This window comes from Siphateles boraxobius, unplaced genomic scaffold (assembly GCF_051911475.1).
Source record: "Siphateles boraxobius isolate OS27281-9 unplaced genomic scaffold, OSU_SipBor_1 130, whole genome shotgun sequence".
Lineage (NCBI taxonomy): Eukaryota > Metazoa > Chordata > Actinopteri > Cypriniformes > Leuciscidae > Siphateles > Siphateles boraxobius.
Window position 1 is genome coordinate 3,769,270 of NW_027508734.1, and position 13,790 is coordinate 3,783,059.

Below are 13,790 nucleotides of genomic sequence, written 5' to 3' on the forward strand. Positions count from 1 at the left end.
TTGATGAATATAGTAAATTATTAAATAAATTAGTAAATAAACTAATATAAAACTCAAAAAACTTATAAAAAAATATGAATAAAAGGTTTGATACTACTTACCATATTCTGTTTGGTTTTCTGTTCTTTTTTTTTTTTTTTAATTAAATGCTCGTAGAAATATCACCAAAAAACAAAACAAAAATACAAAAACATTAACAACAATGATTGTTATTGTCATAAAATAATACAAAAATACTCCAGAGTCCTTCAGTCCAGAATAAGTTCCTTCAGTCTTTCAGTCCAGATTAAAGACTTTCCATATTCTGTACCACCTGTTAAAGACACCTGAATGATGTCATTTCTGCTAAATGATGTCACATATGGGTGGAGTCTAAATTACTGTAGGCATGATGGGGTTGAGTTCAGACAGAGGGACATAATTAGAGTCTGGATTTTATAAAATAACTTCACAAGAATGTAACACAAGTAAATACTTACAATTACAATAACTTACATTTATAGACACTGTGCATATTTTGTTAAATATTTTCAAAATATTTTTTTTCAAAGTGACAAAATATTGTACGATAGAAATAACACAATATTTTATGATCAAATATGTTTTATACTATTTTTATTCATTAGCCTATAATTGAAACACCAAAGTAAAAAAAAAAAAAAAAAAAAAACTTTTAACATTCCATTTTTTTGTGAACCATCAATTAAAAAGGTTATTACATACTAAAAAATATTACCGAATCCCAGGAATGACCCATAATGTGTTGGTGGTGGTGTTTTGTGAGTGTTGGTGTTGATTTTTTAACAAAAATAATATTATTTACATATGTAAGAAATTATGTTTAGTTTGGGGATATTTCCAGCTGATAAAACATACAGGTTTATTAATCTCTGCTGTAATTTGTACGCGCCAGCAGCAGGTGGCGCTGTTCTCGGTACAATCAGGACAAAACATCAGATCTTGTGAAGTTTATGCATATATTGATAAACCACAATAAACCAGAAAAATCCTTACATTAAATAATAAAATCCTGGTCGGTTGAGTTTCCAGAGCTCAGATCTGCGGCTCGATGAAAAACGCCTGTCAATCTGAGCTATCAGACCAATCCAGTTTTCATACACATACTGGCCTTCAATTTATCAAAAGTCCGAACACCAAATTTCCAGCGTACACCTGGCGTACACCCAAAACCACGGTGACTTTGATATTTATCAATATGGACGTTGGCATACGGCACGCTCAAATCCTACGCCAGGTCAGGAGGTGGTGTACATGTACGCACGTTTTGAGTTAGTGCGGAAATGCGCAGAAAAACAATTCCTAACACCACAAAACGCACTGACAAACTAAAAGATATGAGGAGCTCTTTTCCAAAACGCTATAAACGCCATTTTTAAAAATACATTTGTATTTTATTTCTAATAAACTAGTGTTGTGTCTGCAAAGATGAAATTGATGATCACCATCTCCATAGTGAACGCGCCTGTAGAGAGAGTAGCCTATTTCTCTTCTTTTATAATTGTTTCGTTTAAAGACATTTCAAGCTTTCTTTATAGATATATTTCTCATGTCTGGTTCGGCATATACTGAGTTTCGGTTAATTTGTGATGAGATGCGCTCCAGTTCACGTGCAATGCAAGGGACCGCGCTCGCGACGCCATGTCATGACTCATGATTATATTCTCTGGTATTTGCTTCTTATTTATTAAATCCAGGCAATTGGTTGATGAAAAAAATATTGAAATTAAGATACAATTTATACAAAACGTAATTCACTTTAAAGAAAGGCTTTCTACAAAACAAAAATTAATTAAGTGGCCAAAATCATGTCTGAGCATGTCTCCCGATATATTGCGCATCCTATCTTAGCCTATGTTCACTTTTCATAATCAACATAGATGGGGAAAAAATAACATTATAATTTTTTATCAAATATGAAACTAAATGCAGTTAGTTAATGGCTACAACACGTAGCCTAATAGTAGGCCTGAATATTGTTATCATTACTTTTTTCAAGTTCGGCACGAATTACTATTAGCCTAAATGTGTTACTAAATGATTTGAATGTATTTTTAACATTGTTGTATTTAAGGACTGTATCTGTGTGTTATTTTTAAATTATTTGTTTTATGTGGTGGAAAATATTGGAACGTGACATTGGAAATATTTTTTTTTTTTTACTATTTAATTTATTTTACTATTTATTTTGTTTGGCTTTTATTTATTTCATGCAGTTGCACTTATTTAATTTATATTCATTTATAGTATGAGTCCCTGATTATATGTTGAATGTTCTCTTATTGTTGGTTTTGTTGTTGTTTTTTAGACAAAAAATGGATGGATTTATAGCGTTTTGAAAAAAAAAATACAATTAACTTTGAATTTATCATCAACAATATTGTTGTTTGATTTAATAATAATTTTTCATGATGGTGATGGTCTCGATCTCCAGAGAAGTGTCTCCTCTTTGCCATCTTCCGTGTGTCCATGGCGTAAAATGAGGGTGTGGGGGAAGCGGAGACTTGAATATATAGGGGCGTTTTATTCTAATGACGATCATTTTCAGACGCGGCATTTATCAAGGGCAGGTATTGCGTACACCTGGATTTCAGAGGTACGCACAGCTTCATAAATCAGGCGGTGAGAGGAGTGTAAGCATAATCTTACGCCAACATATACGCCCGTTTCTACACAAGAATGATAAATGAGGGCCAATCTGTGTAGTTTACATGGGGATATATTAATGATTTACACAGAAACCTGTTTCTGCTTCGGTGTTTTACATATGATGTAATGCAAAAACTTTATGGGGTTATAGAATATATGTTAGATTAGTGACCGACAAAAGACAGGATATGTATCTATAGCGACAGAACTTGTGAAAGTTTAAGTTTAACTGAGATTCTGTGGTTACCGGTCCTCGCTTGCTCTCACATGATCTCAAGAAAAACTTGAACTTTGTTCTTTGGTAAAAACATTTTAGGACATGCATGAGATATTTCACACACCAAATAGGCCTATCACAATACAATACTTAAATAGTCTTACACTTTCATATATTCTTATTCATTCTACTCTTTCTACAATGTTTTTATGTTTTACCAGACCTTTCACAGATGATATTTAGACTAAACCTCCCAAAAAGCCACCAGATGTATTTTTGGAAATTATTATTCTATCTCTGCAGAATTTGACAGACATTCCCACATTGTTTGTATTCAGACTCATGTCACACACTCACTGGCCCTCATTTATCATTCTTGTGTAGAAACGGGCGTATATGTTGGCGTAAGATTATGCTTACACTCCTCTCACCGCCTGATTTATGAAGCTGTGCGTACCTCTGAAATCCAGGTGTACGCAATACGTGCCCTTGATAAATGCCACGTCTGAAAACGATCGTCATTAGAATAACACACCCTATATATTCAAGTATCCGCTTCCCCCACGCCCTCATTTTACGCCATGGACACACGGAAGACGGCAAAGAAGAGAAACTTCTCCGACGTGGAGATCGAGACCATCACCAGTGAAGTGGAAAGAAACAAAATTGTTTTATTTGGGAGTTTAAAGAGTGGGATTAAAGGCGCCCACAAAAACAAAATATGGACCCAAATTACGAGTTTGTTAATAGTGTGGGGGTTGAGAAGCGCAGTCCAGCAGAGGTAAGAATGTTTTATTGCTTAATATAGACCAATAGTGATCAAGTTAAGCATGAGTTTTCTTGTTTATTGTAGGTGAAAAAAAAGTGGTCAGATATAAAGATCGCCACAAAGAGGCGCGTCTCGGCACTGAAGAGGAGCCAGAGTCAGGGGGAGGACCACCGGATCCAACACTGTAAAAAATTATTTTTTGGTAAGGTAAATACAACTGAAAAAAAAAACAATGTAATTTACAAGAAAAAGTTAGTTCAGGCAAGAATTAAAAAAAAAAACGAAGTAAATTCCATATCAGTACTTAATTCAAGCGAGTAGAAATGAAAGCGTAAATATCAAATCAATAAAATTAAGTAAAAATTACTCAACTTTTCTGATACTGGTGTTCCCATCATGCACTGGACCTTGCATAATTAATGAGATTCATTTTTCACTGGTTTCCAGCTGTATTTACACTGTTTTATCATTGCTTTTGTTGTCAGGATTAGTAACTTGCCATTTTGTGACATTTCGAGTAAATTTTCTGCTCAAAATGACACATTCAAACACAAAAACGATCCATCAAATGTTACCGTCATTGTGTATTGTCTAACAAGTATTGAGGTCTTTGCATTCACAACATGCTTATCATCTGACATGATGAAGTATAAATTACTTAGATACTCTAAGTAAAACACATACTATAAATGACTGGTATAATTCAATATAGTTGTTGAATGAAATGTAATGCAAAGGAAATTTCAACTAAATCGATATTAATCAACCTTTTACTAGCCAAGTTAAAATAACTTATTTTCTTTGTTACTTTCAATTAAGTAGGTTAAGTAAAGTTTACTTAATTCCATATTCCAAGTAAATTTTAACTTAAAGATTTCTAATTAAAGCTACTGATAAATATGTTTAGGTTTTTACTTGGCAAATCTTTGTAAATTTACTAGCATTTTCTGAGTGGAAAAAGTTGCCTAGCTTTTTTCAAGTAAATCCTACTCCAAATTTTTTTCAGTGTTGTCAGTGCGTTTTGTGGTGTTAGGAATTGTTTTTCTGCGCATTTCCGCACTAACTCAAAACGTGCGTACATGTACACCACCTCCTGACCTGGAGTAGGATTTAAGTGTGCCGTATGCCAAAGTCCATATTGATAAATCTCAAAGTCACCATGGTTTTGGGTGTACGCCAGGTGTACGCTGGAAATTTGGCATACGCGCTTTTAATAAATGAGGGCCAGTGTGTGCTGATTTAATCAGAATCAGAATCAGAATCAGAAAGAGCTTTATTGCCAAGTGTGCTTGTACACACAAGGAATTTGTTTTGGTACTGAGGCTTCCAGTGGACATATACAAATACAACATTAAACATAATACTACAAATTATAAGAATAAAAAATAAAAATATAAATATATGAGAATAAAACTATCACAGTTGGGTTTAGTCAGAATAGACATTTTCAGATTTACAGATTATGAACCTATTTACAGTGTTTTGAATATTATAAATAAATAAATCTACATATAAGTATCACCTGAGTTGTGGGATATTGCACTAAACAGTGGGAGTATTGCACTTACAGGCATATGCCTTGGGAGGAGTGTTAACTGTTCAGGAGGGAAATGGCCTGTGGGAAGAAACTGTTCCTGTGCCGAGATGTTCTTGTGGACAGTGATCTGAGTCTCCGTCTTGACGGTAACAGTTCAAACAGGTGGTGTCCAGGGTGAGTGGAGTCTGTGATGATTTTACCTGCTCTCTTCCTCACTCTGGAAGAGTACAGGTCCTGGAGGTTTGGCAGGGGGGCACCAATGATCCTCTCCGCAGTCCGGACTGTCCGTTGTAGTCTCCTGATGTCTGATTTGGTAGCTGAACCAAACCAGACAGTGATGGAAGCGCACAAGACAGACTCAATGACGGCTGAGTAGAACTGAATCAGCAGATCCTGTGGCAGGTTGAACTTCCTCAGCTGGCGAAGGAAGTACAGTCTCTGCTGGGCCTTTTTCACAGTGGAGTCAATGTGATTGTCCCACTTCAGGTCCTGAGAGATGATAGTGCCCAGGAACCTGAATGACTCCACTGCTTCCACAGTGCTGTTCATGATGGTGAGTGGGAGGAGTGCTGAGCTGTTCCTCCTGAAGTCCACGATCATCTCCACTGTTTTGAGCGTGTTCAGCTCAAGGTTGTTATAACTGCACCAGGCAGCCAGCTGTTCAACCTCCAGTCTGTAAGCAGACTCGTCACCGTTTCGGATGAGACCGATGACAGTGGTGTCGTCTGCAAATTTCAGGAGCTTGACAGTGGGGTCTTTAGAAGTGCAGTCATTAGTGTACAGGGAGAAGAGCAGTGGGGAGAGAACGCACCCTTGGGGAGCACCAGTGCTGATTGTGAGTGTCTTGGATGTGTGTTTCCCCAGTCTCACTCGCTGCTGCCGGTCTGTCAGGAAGCTGGTGATCCACTGACAGATCGAGGATGGTATGGAGAGCTGGGTCAGTTTGGCTGTGAGAAGACCAGGCATGATGGTATTGAAGGCCGAACTGAAGTCCACAAAGAGGATCCTTGCATAAGTCCCTGGTCTGTCGAGATGTTGCAGGATATAATGCAGTCCCATGTTGACTGCATCATCCACAGACCTGTTTGCTCTGTAAGCAAACTGAAAGGGATCCAGCAGGGGTCCAGTGATGTCCTTCAGGTGGGCCAGCACCAGTCTTTCAAACGACTTCATGACCACAGACGTGAGAGCGACAGGTCTGTAGTCATTAAGTCCAGTGATTTTGGGTTTTTTGGGGACAGGAATGATAGTGGAGCGTTTGAAGCAGCAGGGAACTTCACACTGCTCCAATGATCTGTTGAAGATCTGCGTGAAGACCGGGGCCAGTTGGTCAGCGCAGGCTTTTAAACAAGCAGATGAGATGCCGTCTGGGCCTGAGGCTTTCCTAGTCTTCTGTTTTTTGAAGACTCGGCTCACGTCCTCCACACAGACCTTAAGCTCAGGTTGGATGGCAGGAGGGGGGAGTGATAATTGGAGAACAGGAGGTGATGCTGAATGTGTGAAGTGCAGATCAGACCGGGTGTGTGGTGTGAATGAGGGCTTTTCAAACCGGCAGTAAAATGAATTTAAATCGTCAGCCAGGTGTTGATTGTCCACAGATCGAGGGGATGGTGACTTGTAGTTGGTAATGTTTCTCAGGCCATTCCAGACTGATGATGGGTCGTTGGATGAAAACTGGTTTTTCAGTTTATCAGAGTAGTTCCTTTTAGCAACTCTGATCTCCTTTGTTAATCTGTTTCTGGCCTGGTTATACAAGATTTTATCCCCACTTCTGTAAGCATCCTCTTTGGCATGACGAAGGTGTTTGAGTTTCCCAGTAAACCATGGTTTATCATTAGTGAATGATAAGAATGTCCTGGTAGGAATGCATGTATCCTCACAGAAACTTATATATGATGTTACAGTATCTGTGAGCTCATCCAGATCATTGGTAGCAGCTTCAAAAACAGTCCAATCAGTGCAATCAAAGCAGGCCTGTAGATTCTGCTCTGCTTCATTAGTCCATCTTTTCACAGTCCTTATTCCAGGTTTAGCTGATTTCAGTTTCTGCCTGTAGGTCGGTATGAGATGAACCAAACAGTGATCAGAGAGCCCCAAAGCTGCCCGTGGGACGGAGTGATATGCATTTCTTATTGTGGTGTAACAGTGGTCCAGTATATTACTGTCTCTGGTGGGACATGTAACGTGCTGTCTGTATTTTGGTAGTTCACGGGAAAGATTTGCTTTGTTAAAATCCCCAAGAATGATTAAAAGAGAGTCTGGGTACCTTTGTTCCGTTTCAGATATTTGTTCAGCCAGCTGTTGTAGCGCCGCGCTCGCGCACGCGTCTGGAGGGATGTAAACATTCACGAGAATGAAAGAGGAAAATTCCCGAGGCGAGTAGAAGGGTTTACAGTTTATGAAATGTGCCTCTAAATTAGTAGAGCACATCTTCTTCAGTGTTGTTACATCTGAACACCAACTTTCGTTAATGTAGAAACACAATCCACCACCTCTCGTTTTCCCCGTTAGCTCCGCGATGCGATCCGCTCGGAACAGCTGGAAGCCCGGCAGATGTATTGCGTTGTCCGGTATGGCTTCACTCAGCCAGGTTTCAGTGAAGCACAAAGCAGCAGAGTTTAAAAAATCCTTGTTAGTGTGGGTGAGGAGAAGAAGTTCATCCGTTTTGTTAGGAAGAGATCGGAGATTCGCGAGATGAATGCTGGGGAGTGCAGTGCGCAGGCCGCGCTCGCGGAGTTTAACCAGCGCGCCGGCTCGCTTCCCGCGTTTGCGTCTGAACGCGCGTTTGAACAACAACGCTGCCCCTCCGACGAGAATGTCCAGCAAAACGTCCGAATAATCAAAAACTGTAGAAAAGGTTTCTGGTGTGTGTTTCCTAATGTCCAGTAGTTCGTCTTTGGTGAAACTGATAGGAAAAGAATGACTAAACGCAGAACAAACGAACAAAAACAACACAATAGCTGGAGAGCTCCACACCGAGGCAGCCATCCGCGGCGCCATCTTGGATCATTGGGCGCCATCTTGGATCATTGGTTAACTATAGGTTTGTGTCTGAAAGCCTAATGTGGTTTAAAGCTGTTCCTCTGAGGGTCAGTTAATATTAATAACTCTGTATTGCAAATCACTTGCAGGGATTCACATGCAGAGATTGATGCAGCAGTGTTTCCATTCCTTTTTTTTAAGGTCTTTATAAATATATTTTATGTCGTTTCTGAAACTGTCATCTATTCAGAGATGTGACACAATGAAACCCAATGAATACGTAGGTCTACTCGAATCACTTTTAATACAGCGAAAACAATTTGGTTGTCTTCCTAAATAAGGGATAGTGTGACACATTGATGTTATGTTATTTTGTGGTGTTCACACTTTGTGTTGTTTGTCATGGCTTTGTGGAAGGACTAAATCATGCTTTTTTTATATCTGTATCTATTCAAAGTATTATATCAATGCTGCTGTGAAAAAATGTAATGAATTAGTTTATTTATTTCACTGTTAATATACAATAACCCTAGTTTGATTGTTTTAAAAATACACATTTCAGTTTAATACAATTTAATTGTTTTAAAGATATGCATTTGTTTTTAACATGCCAATGTATTCAAAGACAATTATTACGTTGGTTAACTACAAATAATTAAGTTGTTCAGTTAGGTAACTTTTCTACGGAGTCCTTAAAGGGTCATGGTGATGGCAAAAAAATGACATGGCATGAAAGATTACATGTTAATGCGTTTTCATTCCACGAGACACTTTACTTTTTTCTGTGGGATCATCTGGTTGAAATGAGAGGTAGAGCTGGGTGTCATCAGCATAGCAATGGTAAGAGAAACCATGTGTCTGTATAATGGGTCCCAGTGATGTGGTGTTAATGGAGAAGAGGAGTGGTCCAAGAACTGAACCCTGAGGAACCTCTGTGTTCAGTCGATGTGCTTTGGATACCTCGCCTCTCCATGCAACCCTGAAGGACCTACCTGTGAGACAGGACTCAAACCAGTGGAGGGAAGTTCCAGTGGTAACCAGTGACGAGAGGGTGAACAGAAGGATCTGATGATTCACAGTGTCGAAGGAAGCAGACAGATCCAGGAGAATGAGAATGATTTGGAAGCAGGTGTACAATGATAAATGTAAAATATGCATCTGCATGTATATCATACATTACAGTTAAAGAAATGTTTGTGTATATGAATATATATATATATATACACTATATATACACTGAAACCGCACGCGATTTGGGAAAGACTGCGATTATTTTATGCACAGCTTGTCAGTGCAGCGGCTGATCGGTAGTAAATGCTGAATAAACAGGAGATTGAAATGCTTTGATTGATAAACACACAACTGCCGTATTCTGTGTCAGAACCACATCATCTCACAGAAGGATGAGCTCAACTGTTGTTATGAAGTGAGTTTTGAGTAAAAGCATGTTATTTAAATTTTGTATTTTGTTGGACAAGAGGTTATTAAATGCTTCCCATATTTTTGTTTTTTCAAATTTACGTTATAAGTGATTCAAATTCACAGTGCTTTCAGAAGGAGCATCGTATACAGAGCCGTATATCACTGACAAGCTGGGCATACAAAATAATCACAGCCTTTGCGATTTCAAAATCGCGATAAGCCATCTTGCGAGGAAATTGCGATTAATCGTGCAGCCCTATTACTCCCTCCTCTTTACTCCCTCTTCACCTACGACTGCACACCTGTACATGACTCTAACACCATTTTCAAGTTTGCAGACGACACTACGTTGATTGACCTCATCAGCAACAACGATGAGACGACTTACAGGGAGGAGGTCCAGCACCTAACATCGTGGTGCACTGACAACAACCTGGCTCTCAACACCAAAAAGACAAAAGAGCTCTTTGTGGACTTCAGAAAGTCTAAAGCTAGTACACACACACCCATTCTCATCAATGGGACTGAGGTGGAGCGTGTCACCAGCTTCAAGTTTCTGGGTTCACAAAAATGGAACTTAAAATGGAGCATCACTTAAAAAGTTATTACATACTAGAATATTGTATTTTTTAATTGATTTGGTCATTTGGCTTTCATTGAAAGGCTAAAAATGGTATGCTCTACACATTGAGAGTGAGTGAGAGTGCTGCTACAATCCATAAGGTAAATTTAACTAATTGGGTTCTATATGAGTTCAGTGAGTCAGGTCGAATGATTGCGAAATAATGATTATTTTAAAACACAACCAACACCATCAGTTCAGCTTTTCTATTTGTTCTTCGGGCTGTTATAACTCATGTACAGCAGCCAAACAAAATATGAAGTTAATTATGTGAGGGTCAAGAGTCCAACTAAAACAAACACTGATCACCATAATGGTGACTTAAATATTCTGGTTTTCTCCTTCAGTGATTCTGCTTATTACCATCAGGTGTCTTCAATAATGCTCAATCATCACTCAATTATTCACTTAATTATCTCATTAACTTTGACACCGCTTCAGTGTTAATTTAACACTGGGGATTTTGCCGTGCAACTGCTGTGTAATTGGTCAGTTAAAATGACTTAATTCGATGATGTTGAAGTTACATGAACAAATTATGTTTTTGTTTTTTTAACATAACCCAGTTATGTGGAACCTGTTGACATAAAAAAAAAGTTAATTAAAGCCAACATATCATTTTTTTTTAGTGAGATGTCTGCCAAACAGCTTAAGATACGTGCAGCTACTGTGGGATCATCTGGTTGAAATGAGAGGTAGAGCTGTGTGTCATCAGCATTGCAATGGTAAGAGAAACCATGTGCCTGTATGATGGGTCCGAGTGATGTAGTGTAAATGGAGAAGAGGAGCGGTCCAAGCACTGAACACTGGGGAACCCCTGTGATCAGCTGATGTGCTTTGGATACCTCACCTATCCATGCGACCCTGAAGGACCTACCTGTGAGACAGTGGTGTGGCCTGCACAGACCTCCTCAGGGGCGGAAGGACCAAACAGGGCAAAAAAAAGAAAAGAGAAAAGAAGAGTTCCTAGTTTTTTTATCCTTTATTTCCTTGGCATTCTATGAAAAGATGTTGATACAATTAGAATGCATAACACATCAAACGAAAATAGGGAAATTATTCTAATATTACTAAATTATAATATTACTAAATATTATTTACTTTACCACCACTGATTGGCAAACACCTATTTTGGTTTTGCATGTGCACTTCTCAGTAGTCGTGTTGCTTCCTCATGAGAGAGAGAACACAGGTGCATCCTATACAGAAGTCTTGTGTGTTGAACCACCTGACATACAGGTCCTTCTCAAAAAATTAGCATATTGTGATCAAGTTCATTATTTTCCATAACGTAATGATAAAAATTAAACTTTCATATATTTTAGATTCATTGCACACCAACTGAAATATGTCAGGTGTTTTATTGTTTTAATACTGATGATTTTGGCATACAGCTCATGAAAACCCAAAATTCCTATCTCAAAAAATTAGCATATCATGAAAAGGGTCTCTAAACGAGCTATAAACCTAATCACCTGAATCAACTAATTAACTCTAAACACCTGCAAAAGATTGCTGAGCCTTTTAAAAACTCCCAGCCTGTTTCATTACTCAAAACCGCAATCATGGGTAAGACTGCCGACCTGACTGCTGTCCAGAAGGCCATCATTGACACCCTCAAGCAAGAGGGTAAGACACAGAAAGAAATTTCTGAACAAATAGGCTGTTCCCAGAGTGCTGTATCAAGGCACCTCAGTGGGAAGTCTGTGGGAAGGAAAAAGTGTGGCAGAAAACGCTGCACAACGAGAAGAGGTGACCGGACCCTGAGGAAGATTGTGGAGAAGGACCGATTCCAGACCTTGGGGGACCTGCGGAAGCAGTGGACTGAGTCTGGAGTAGAAACATCCAGAGCCACCGTGCACAGGCGTGTGCAGGAAATGGGCTACAGGTGCCGCATTCCCCAGGTCAAGCCACTTTTGAACCAGAAACAAGCGGCAGAAGCGCCTGACCTGGACTACAGAGAAGCAGCACTGGACTTCAGGCATTTTGGCATTTCCTTCTCCCCAGTCTTCCTCCAGACTCTGGCACCTTGATTTCCGAATGACATGCAAAATTTGCTGTCATCCGAAAAAAGTACTTTGGACCACTGAGCAACAGTCCAGTGCTGCTTCTCAACACGACAAAGACTTAAATAGCTATATTCTACTGCCAGGCTATTAGATTGGGATGAAACACTATAGACTGAACATGTAATACGCATGGGCATGACGTCATCGTCTTCAGAGATTGTTGTTTACCCAGAGATCTTTTTAAAAAGTTTGCGTTTTCAGGCACCCAAAACGCTGTTGTCGTGTAAATGAATGGCCAAAATACATAAAAAGTTTTATGTTTTTGTAAATGTGTTGTGTAAATGTGTAATGACTTAATTCTTTAATTAACTTCAACACTGCTTCAGTGTCAGTTTTTAACACTCAGTAGAGTGGAACCCAGGAGACACAGAGAAGTGTTAATTAAATACTGGGGATTTTGCGGTGTACTGTCTGTCAATGGTGTGAAGTGCCAAGTACTCACTTTTATTTCCTTTTCAAGATTGAAATTTAAGTGGTCATTGGACGGTCACACCAACATCTTGCTTTCACTTCCTTCTCACAAGGCCTATATGAGGGATCTCCAACCCTGCTCCTGGAGGGCTACTCTCCTGCAGACTCAATTTCCAACGCTGTTTCAACATCGCCTGGCTCCACCCCCCTACACACTTCCGATCAATTTTCATTTTCCTTCAGTATGTTGTCTGGGTTTGCAGTATATTCGCGGGGTTTTCTCCGAACAAATTTTTACCGGTCCAAACAAGGAAAAGAGGGAGTGGCTGAGAAAGATGACATTGAGGTTTTGCACTAGTTTTTGTTGTAGTTCAGTAATGGTGGTGGAGGAAGATGCGAGTGAAGCCATTCGGTCCGTTTTGGCAATGCTGCCTAATATCCAGAAGTTAAAGCCAGTGCAAGAACAATCTTTGCTGAGTTTTGTTGGTGACCATGATGTTGTGGCCCTCCTCCCCACGGGGTTTGGGAAAAGACATACATCACCAAACGTTAGCGATACAAATGTACGAGAGTCTGGTAGGACCAGGCTAGTTTCAACACACCTGCCTGTAATTATAAACTAACCCTGAAAAGCTTGATTAGCTGGTTCAGGTCTGTATTATTGGGTTTGGAGCTGAAATCTGCAGGACAGTAGCTCTCCAGGAACAGGGGCCTATATGGCCTATGAGCCCCTGGCCTATATGGAAGTCTTTCAGAATCACATTGACCCCTCACACCCTGAAGGCGTTTATCACTCCTGCTAAAACACCAAACTCAGTCCTGGAGGGCCACTGTCCTGCAGAGTTTAGCTCTAGCCAGACTCAACACACCTGCCTGGAAGTTTCTAGCCTATAAGACCTTGATTACCTGGTGGTCCAGGTGTGTTTAACTGGGGTTGGAGCTAAACTCTGCAATTTGAACTCTGCCCTCCAGGACTGAATTTGGACATCCCTGCACTACACCAACCATGTGAGAGTCTGTTAAAGGTGTAAAATGCAAAAGTACTTATATAGTTTTACCTCCCTTTCTTTGTTTCTTCAAAAAAAGTCAACACA

At 39.5% G+C, this 13,790-nt stretch overlaps 1 protein-coding gene across 1 annotated transcript in view; it reads left to right on the top strand.

Moving 5' to 3' along the window:
* The window catches only part of LOC143736473 (salivary C-type lectin 2-like), a 318,478-nt gene that overhangs the window by 39,672 nt on the left and 265,016 nt on the right, over window positions 1-13,790 (top strand).